This window comes from Oncorhynchus mykiss, chromosome 12 (genome assembly GCF_057628025.1).
Source record: "Oncorhynchus mykiss isolate SJ-2025 chromosome 12, ASM5762802v1, whole genome shotgun sequence".
In the NCBI taxonomy this organism is placed as follows: Eukaryota; Metazoa; Chordata; class Actinopteri; order Salmoniformes; family Salmonidae; genus Oncorhynchus; species Oncorhynchus mykiss.
This window is the reverse complement of record NC_143033.1, coordinates 1,418,778-1,427,809: the sequence shown is the minus strand read 5'-3', so window position 1 is coordinate 1,427,809 and position 9,032 is coordinate 1,418,778.

The following is a 9,032-nucleotide window of genomic DNA, read 5'->3' as shown; positions in this document are numbered from 1 at the left end:
GTTCCTCCTGCAGGTTGTAGTTCAGATCTGACCAGCCTTCTGTGATACAAGCAAGTATTTGACATACATCCATGTTTTAGAATGTTGGGAGATATTGTGGAATACCGGCCACTAGGGGCAACAGTGAGCACTTTTACTTCAAAGTAGTTTTGTGGGGATGGTTGATGAGTGTAAGCATCTGCCTCTGATTTTAAAGGTTTTAAAGGTTGCAAGTTCAAATCTAGTGATAGAAAGTCGTTTTTGATATTTTTGTTTTAAGCCTATCCCAAACCTTAAACCTTACCTTAACTATTTGGAGTTAATCCCTGACCTTAAGTAAATGCCTGAACTTAAACACTTTGAAATTTGACATTTAGAAAAACCTAGAAATTAGATGTTTGAGAAACATGGATGAATGTCTAATTCTGACACTAGACTGCGAGAGCTGGTAGGATCTGACAAGCCATGTGGTCGACTGTTTATTAGAGCTGGTAGGATCTGACAGGCCTTGTGGTCAACTGTTTATTAGAGCTGGTAGGATCTGACAGGCCTTGTGGTCAACTGTTTATTAGAGCTGGTAGGATCTGACAGGCCTTGTGGTCGACTGTTTATTAGAGCTGGTAGGATCTGACAGGCCTTGTGGTCGACTGTTTATTAGAGCTGGTAGGATCTGACAGGCCTTGTGGTCAACTGTTTATTAGAGCTGGTAGGATCTGACAGGCCTTGTGGTCGACTGTTTGTTTGAGCTGGTAGGATCTGACAGGCCTTGTGGTCGACTGTTTATTAGAGCTGGTAGGATCTGACAGGCCTTGTGGTCAACTCTTTATTAGAGCTGGTAGGATCTTTAAAAAATATATATATTTCACCTATATTTAACCAGTTAGGCAAGTTGAGAACAAGTTCTCATTTACAATTGCGACCTGGCCAAGATAAAGCAAAGCAGTTCGACACATACAACAACACAGAGTTACACATGGAGTAAAACAAACATACAGTCAATAATACAGTATAAACAAGTCTATATACGATGTGAGCAAATTAGGTGAGATAAGGGAGGTAAAGGCAAAAAAAAGGCCATGGTGGCAAAGTAAATACAATATAGCAAGTAAAACACTGGAGTTGTAGATTTGCAGTGGAAGAATGTGCAAAGTAGAAATAAAAATAATGGGGTGCAAAGGAGCAAAATAAATAAATAAATAAAATAAATACAGTTGGGAAAGAGGTAGTTGTTTGGGCTAAATTATATGTGTGCTATGTACAGGTGCAGTAATCTGTGAGCTGCGCTGACAGTTGGTGCTTAAAGCTAGTGAGGGAGATAAGTGTTTCCAGTTTCAGAGATTTTTGTAGTTCGTTCCAGTCATTGGCAGCAGAGAACTGGAAGGAGAGGCTACCAAAGAAAGAATGGGTTTTGGGGGTGACCAGAGAGATTTACCTGCTGGAGCGCGTGCTACAGGTGGGTGATGCTATGGTGACCAGAGAGCTGAGATAAGGGGGGACTTTACCTAGCAGGGTCTTGTAGATGACATGGAGCCAGTGGATTTGGCGACAAGTATGAAGCGAGGGCAAACCAACGAGAGCATACAGGTAACAATGGTGGGTAGTATATGGGGCTTTGGTGACAAAACGGATTGCACTGTGATAGACTGCATCCAATTTGTTGAGTAGGGTATTGGAGGCTATTTTGTAAATGACATCGCCAAAGTCGAGGATTGGTAGGATGGTCAGTTTTACAAGGGTATTTTTGGCAGCATGAGTGAAGGATGCTTTGTTGCGAAATAGGAAGCCAATTCTAGATTTAACTTTGGATTGGAGATGTTTGATGTGGGTCTGGAAGGAGAGTTTACAGTCTAACCAGACACCTAGGTATTTGTAGTTGTCCACGTATTCGAAGTCAGAGCCGTCCAGAGTAGTGATGTTGGACAGGCGGGCAGGTGCAGGCAGCGATCGGTTGAAGAGCATTGCATTTAGTTTTACTTGTATTTATGAGCAATTGGAGGCCACGGAAGGAGAGTTTTACGGTATTGAAGCTTGCCTGGAGGGTTGTTAACACAGTGTCCAGAGAAGGCCCGGAAGTATACAGAATGGTGTCGTTTGCGTAGAGGTGGATCAGAGACTCACCAGCAGCAAGAGCGACATCATTGATGTATACAGAGAAGAGAGTCGGTCCAAGATATGAACCCTGTGGCACCCCCATAGAGACCTCCAGAGGTCCGGACAGCAGACCCTCCAATTTGACACACTGAACTCTATCAGAGAAGTAGTTGGTGAACATTGCGAGGCAATTATTTGAGAAACCAAGGCTGTCGAGTCTGCCGATGAGGATGTGGTGATTGACAGAGTCGAAAGCCTTGGCCAGATTAATGAATACGGCTGCACAGTAATGTTTCTTATCGATGGCGGTTAAGATATCGTTTAGGACCGTGAGCGTGGCTGAGGTGCACCCATGACCAGCTCTGAAACCAGATTGCATAGCAGAGAAGGTATGGTGAGATTTGAAATGGTCGGTAATCTTTTTTTTGACTTGTCTTTCGAAGACCTTAGAAAGGCAGGGTAGGATAGATATAGGTCTGTGGCAGTTTGGGTCAAGAGTTTCCCCCCCTTTGAAGATGGGGATGACCGCAGCTGCTTTCCAATCTTTGGGAATCTCAGACGACACGAAAGAGAGGTTGAACAGGCTAGTAATAGGGGTGGCAACAATTTCGGCATATCATTTTAGAAAGAAACTGTCCAGATTGTCTAGCCCGGCTGATTTGTAGGGGTCCAGATTTTGCAGCTCTTTCAGAACATCAGCTGACTGGATTTGGGAGAAGGAGAAATGGGGAAGGCTTGGGCGAGTTGCTGTGGGGGGTGCAGTGCTGTTGACCGGGGTAGGAGTAGCCAGGTGGAAAGCATGGCCAGCCGTAGAAAAATGCTTATTGAAATTCTCAATTATGGTGGATTTATTAGTGGTGACAGTGTTTCCTATCTTCAGTGCAGTGGGCAGCTGGGAGGAGGTGTTCTTATTCTCCATGGACTTTACAGTGTCACAGAACTTTTTTGAGTTAGTGTTGCAGGAAGCACATTTCTGCTTGAAAAAGCTAGCCTTGGCTTTTCTAACTGCCTGTGTATAATGGTTTCTAGCTTCCCTGAACAGCTGTGATGCCTTGGTCACCTCTAGCATGGATGTAAGTGATGTCTCTCCTGGTGCCTTGGTCACCTCTAGCATGGATGTAAGTGATGTCTCTCCTGGTGCCTTGGTCACCTCTAGCATGGAGGTAAGTGATGTCTCTCCTGGTGCCTTGGTAAACTCTAGCATGGAGGTAAGTGATGTCTCTCCTTGTGCCGTGGTCACCTCTAGCATGGATGTAAGTGATGCCTCTCCTGGTGCCTTGGTCACATCTAGCATGGAGGTAAGTGATGTCTCTCCTGGTGCCGTGGTCACCTCTAGCATGGATGTAAATGATGCCTTCGTCACCTCTAGCATGGACGTAAGTGATGTCACTCCTGGTGCCTTGGTCACCTCTAGCATGGATGTAAGTGATGTCTCTCCTGGTGCCTTGGTCACCTCTAGCATGGATGTAAGTGATGTCTCTCCTGGTGCCTTGGTCACCTCTAGCATGGATGTAAGTGATGTCTCTCCTGGTGCCTTGGTCACCTCTAGCATGGATGTAAGTGATGTCTCTCCTGGTGCCTTGGTCACCTCTAGCATGGAGGTAAGTGATGTCTCTCCTGGTGCCGTGGTCTTCTCTGAAGTTGTGGATGGACCAGAGTGGAGGGAGGCTTAGGTTTTGGTAAAGGAAGTTGCTCAATCCATGGAGCATGGTGCTTGCAAAACCAGGATCATGGGTCTGCATGACTGTCACTTTTGAACCTCTAGCATGGAGGTAAGTGATGCCTTGGTCACCTCTAGCATGGATGTAAGTGATGTCTCTCCTGGTGCCTTGGTCACCTCTAGCATGGATGTAAGTGATGTCTCTCCTGGTGCCTTGGTCACCTCTAGCATGGAGGTAAGTGATGTCTCTCCTGGTGCCGTGGTCTTCTCTGAAGTTGTGGATGGACCAGAGTGGAGGGAGGGTTAGGTTTTGGTAAAGGAAGTTGCTCAATTCATGGAGCATGGTGCTTGCAAAACCAGGATCATGGGTATGCATGACTGTCACTTTTGAAAAATGGCATATATTATTATACTATCATAAGTGAAGCGAGTGTTGGGAGTTGAGGGTCGAAGAGTGGTTGGGCCAGGATCTGGTTGTGGAGAAAGGGCTGAGGTGCTGAGGAGTTTGGGGGTTTCAGCCCTCTGGATATGCTGAAATTATGGTGGGGTTGAGGCTAAGGGGTGGGAGAGTTTGTTTATAGCTGAGCAGTTTGGGGTTGGATGGTGGGGTAGGTTGGGGTTGGAGTTGGGGTTGGATGGTGGGGCAGGTTGGGGTTGGATGGTGGGGCAGGATGGGGTTGGAGGGAGGGGCAGGATGGTGTTGGAAGGAGGCGAATGTTGGGGTTGGAGGGAGGGCCAGGTTGGGGTTGGAGGGAGGGGCAGGTTGTGGGTAGAGAGAGAGTTTCATCCCTCTGAATGAGTCAGTGTCAGATCCAATGGAAATCAAATATTAAACAAGTGATTTATGTGGTGTAGCTACATTGTTACCACATCTGACATATCATACACCATGTGTGGAGCAGAGCAGAAGCTAGCTGGAAATGCTAACAAGTCCTCACTCTTAATCGGCCCCACGTTAAAATGTAATAACTTCCTCTGATTCTCCCCCAGCTGACCACAGTTAAGTGGATGGCAGGGAAAGGAGGTCTGGCAGGGAGAGGAGTTCTGGGAGCCAGTTGTGTTTGAATCATACTTCAGCTGTAACAGACTTTCCTACTGAAGGAAAATGATTCAGTTCAGTATGTTACATCTGAGTATGAATTGGAACTTTATTCCCTATATAATGCACTCCTTTTTACCAGAGCCCAGTAAAGAACCGCACTATAAAGGGAATGGGGAGCCAGTTGGGGTTGGATGACATCAGCTGTATTAGAGTTTCATGCTGCTTCAGTTCAGTACGTTAGGTTCTTCAGTTCAGTACGTTAGGTTCTTCAGTTCAGTACGTTAGGTTCTTCAGTTCAGTACATTAGGGGCTTCAGTTGCCATTGCCATTAGGTGCTTCAGTTGTCATTGCCATTAGGTGCCATTACATGCCATTAGGTGGTACAGTTCAGTAGGTTATGTGATTCAGTTTTGATTGGAACAACTTTCAGAGGAAATAAAGATTGCATCCCAAATGGCACCCGATTCCCTATGGGCCCTGTTCAATGGCAACCGATTCCCTATGGGCCCTGTTCAATGGCACCCGATTCCCTATGGGCCCTGTTCAATGGCACCCGATTCCCTATGGACCCTGTTCAACGGCACCCGATTTCCTATGGGCCCTGTTCAATGGCACCCGATTCCCTATGGGCCCTGTTCAACGGCACTGATTCCCTATGGGCCCTGTTTAATGACACCCGATTCTCTATGGGCCCTGTTCAATGCAACCAATTCCCTATGGGCCCTGTTCAATGGCACCCGATTCCCAATGGGCCCTGTTCAGTGACACCCGACTCCTCATGGGCCCTGTTCAATGACACCTGATTCCTATGGGCCCTGTTCAATGGCAACCAATTCCCTATGGGCCCTGTTCAACGGCACCGATTGCCTATGGGCCCAGTTCAATGGCACACGATTCCCTTTTGGCCCTGTTCAATGGCAACCAATTCCCTATGGGCCCTGTTCAACGTCACCGATTCCCTACGGGCCCTGTACAACGGCACCGATTCCCAATGGGCCCTGTTCAACGGCACCGATTCCCTATGGGCCCTGTTTAATGACAACCGATTCTCTATGGGACCTGTTCAATGCAACCAATTCCCTATGGGCCCTGTTCAATGGCACCCGATTCCCAATGGGCCCTGTTTAGTGACACCCGAATCCCTATGGGCCATGTTCAATGGCACCCGATTCCCTATTGTCCCTGTTCAATGACACCGGATTTACTATGGGCCCTGTTCAATGACACCCGATTCCCTATTGGCCCTGTTCAATGGCACCGATTCCCTATGGGCCCTGTTCAATGACACCCGATTCCCTATGGGCCATCTTTAATGACACCCGATTCTCTATGGGAAACTAATCAGTGGCACCCGATTCCCTATTGGCACTGTTCAATGACCCCTGATTTCCTATGGGCCCTGTTCAAAGGCAACCAATTCCCTATGGGCCCTGTTCAATGGCACCGATTCCCTACAGGCCCTGTTCAACGTCACCGATTCCCTATGGGCCCTGCTTAATGACACCCGATTAATGACACCCGATTCACTATGGGCCCTGCTCAATGGCACCCGAATCCCTATGGGCCCTGTTCAATAGCAACCGATTCCCTATGGGCCCTGTTTAGTGACACAAGATTCTCTATGGGCCCTGTTCAACGTCACCGATTCCCTATGGGCCCTGCTTAATGACACCCGATTAATGACACCCGATTCCCTATGGGCCCTTGCTCAATGGCACCCGAATCCCTATGGGCCCTGTTCAATAGCACCCGATTCCCTATGGGCCCTGTTTAGTGACACACGATTCTCTATGGGCCCTGTTTAATGACACCCGATTCCCTATGGACCCTGTTTAATGACACACGGATCTCAATGGGCCCTGTTCAATGGAACCCGTTTCCCTATGGCCCTGTTCAATGACCCCCTATTCCCTATGGGCCTTGTTCAATGGCATCCAATTCCCTATGGGCCCTGTTCAACGGCACCGATTGCTAATTGGCCCTGTTTAATGACACCCGATTCCTTATGGGCCCTGTTCAATGGCACACAATTCCCTTTTGGCCCTGTTCAATGGCAATCAATTCCCTATGGGCCCTGTTCAACGGCACCGATTCCCTACGGGCCCTGTTCAATGGCACCGATGCCCTATGGGCCCTGGTCAATGACACCCGATTCCTCATGGGCCCTTTTCAATGACACCCGATTCCTCATGGGCCCTGTTTAGTGACACCCGAATCCCTATGGGCCCTGTTCAATGGCACCCGATTCCCTATTGGCCCTGTTCAATGACAGACGATTCTCTATGGGCCCTGTTGAATGGCACCCGGTTCTCTATGTGCCGTGTTCAATGGCTCCCGATTCCTTATGGGCCCTGTTCAACGGCACCCGAAACCCTATGGGCCCTGTTCAATGGCACACGATTCCCTTCTGGCAATGTTCAACGGCACCGATTGCCTATGGGCCCTGTTTAATGACACCCGATTCCTTATGGGCCCTGTTCAACGGCACCCGAAACCCTATGGGCCCTGTTCAACGGCACCCGAATCCCTATGGGCCCTGTTCAATGGCACTCGATTCCCTTTTGGCCCTGTTCATTGGCAACCATATCCCTATGGGCCCTGTTCAACGCACCAATTCCCTATGGGTCCTGTTCAACGGCACTGATTCCCTAAGGGCCCTGTTCAAACGGCACCGATTCCCTATGGGCCCTGTTCAATGACCCCCGATTTCCTATGGGCCCTGTTCAAAGGCAACCAATTCCCTATGGGCCCTGTTCAATTACACCGATTCCCTATGGCCCTGTTCAATGACCCCCTATTCCCTTTTGGCCTTGTTCAATGGCATCCGATTCCCTATGGGCCCTGTTCAACGGCACCGATTCCCTACGGGCCCTGTTCAATGGCACCGATGCCCTATGGGCCCTGTTCAATGACACCCGATTCCTCATGGGCCCTTTTCAATGACACCCGATTCCTCATGGGCCCTGTTTAGTGACACCCGAATCCCTATGGGCCCTGTTCAATGGCACCCGATTCCCTATTGGCCCTGTTCAATGACAGACGATTCTCTATGGGCCCTGTTGAATGGCACCCGGTTCTCTATGTGCCGTGTTCAATGGCTCCCGATTCTCTATGGGCACTGTTCAATGGCACCCGAATCCCTATGGGCCCTGTTTAATGACACCCGATTCCTTATGGGCCCTGTTCAACGGCACGCGAAACCCTATGGGCCCTGTTCAATGGCACACGATTCCCTTCTGGCACTGTTCAATGACCCCCGATTCCCTTTGGGCCCTGTTCAACGGCACCGATTGCCTATGGGCCCTGTTTAATGACACCCGATTCCTTATGGGCCCTGTTCAACGGCACCCGAAACCCTATGGGCCCTGTTCAATGGCACACGATTCCCTTCTGGCACTGTTCAATGAAACCCGATTCCCTAAGGGCCCTGTTCAACGGCACCGATTGCCTATGGGCCCTGTTTAATGACACCCGATTCCTTATGGGCCCTGTTCAACGGCACCCGAATCCCTATGGGCCCTGTTCAATGGCACTCGATTCCCTTTTGGCCCTGTTCATTGGCAACCATATCCCTATGGGCCCTGTTCAACGCACCAATTCCCTATGGGTCCTGTTCAACGGCACTGATTCCCTAAGGGCCCTGTTCAAACGGCACCGATTCCCTATGGGCCCTGTTCAACGACACCCGATTCCCAATGGGCCATGTTCAACGGCACAGATTCCCTATGGGCACTGTTTAATGACACCCGATTCTCTATGGGCCCTGTTCAATGCAACCAATTCCCTATGGGCCCTGTTCAATGGCACCCGATTCCCAATGGGCCCTGTTCAAGGACACCCGATTCCTCATGGGCCCTGTTCAACGGCACCCGAATCCCTATGGGCCCTGTTTAATGACACCCGATTCTCTATGGGCCCTATTCAATGGCACCCGATTCCCTATTGGCACTGTTCAATGACCTCCGATTTCCTATGGGCCCTGTTCAAAGGCAACCAATTCCCTATGGGCCCTGTTCAATGGCACCGATTACCTACGGGCCCTGTTCAACAACACCGATTCCCTATGGGCCCTGTTCAATGACACTCGATTCCTCATGGGCCCTGTTTAGTGACACCCGAATCCCTATGGGCCATGTTCAATGGCACCCGATTCCCTATTGGCCCTGTTCAATGACAGACGATTCTCTATGGGCCCTGTTGAATTGCACCCGGTTCTCTATGTGCTGTGTTCAATGGCACCCGATTCCCTATGGGCACTGT